Source organism: Megalops cyprinoides, chromosome 17 (genome assembly GCF_013368585.1).
Source record: "Megalops cyprinoides isolate fMegCyp1 chromosome 17, fMegCyp1.pri, whole genome shotgun sequence".
Lineage (NCBI taxonomy): Eukaryota > Metazoa > Chordata > Actinopteri > Elopiformes > Megalopidae > Megalops > Megalops cyprinoides.
Window position 1 is genome coordinate 28,461,791 of NC_050599.1, and position 877 is coordinate 28,462,667.

Sequence of the window (877 nt, forward strand, 5' to 3'; positions counted from 1 at the left end):
TGATTTATTTAAAATACATAAATGATGAAAAGAGGCCCCATGCTGGGAAGAAAAGAGCATGACTGACATTGACATTTGTAAAATGGGTTATTCCTGCACAAATGGGACCTTGAGAGGGACATTTCAGTGAGCATGAATGCATGTGCTATTTGTCTGCACAGAGATTAGACTTGTCTAGCTGATGTAAATGGCTGTGCTGTGTGATTATCAAAGAGAGAGACATATATACCTGCAAAATCTGTTAAAAAAAGGAGGGAACATGAGCACATTTTCCGTTTGTCTCACAGCCCAAAACCGGTGAGGAAAGTTGTGTAAATACCTTGCTTAAGTGATGCTGTTAGTGCCTTTTCAAATTGAACCACAAGGGAAAGAAACATCTCATTGAGAACGAATGGATTCACTCTTATATTCAGTTTGTACACATAATCTTGGCAATTTGTGGGAATTGCAAATGACTGCCTCTGCAGTGCTGCTCTAATCCCCAGTTTAAGAACAGTTCCTTCATTCTGAGTGGGTGAATTGGCCCGATTTTTGTGGCTAACAAAGCCATAATGGTCCTTTGACGGTCCCTTGGAGCAGGGTCTTGACTCCAGGATGAGGGTGGGACTTTTGGGTGTGGGATTAGAGCTGAACTCTAAGGATCCACAGTCTCTGGCAGGGGTCAGTGCTCACTGTGCCGCAGACCACCCCCCCCCCCAGAATCCTTTGCTAATCTTTGGATTTTCATCTGGTGGGACACCAGGATGTAACTCTAGGGTGGACCAGAAGGAAAGTGAGAAAATGAGATTGAGGGAGAAAGAGGGAAGGAGCAAGAGAAAGAGGGAATGAGAGGAAGAGGGAAAGAGAGAGAGGAAGGGGGGAAAGGGAGAGAGAGAAG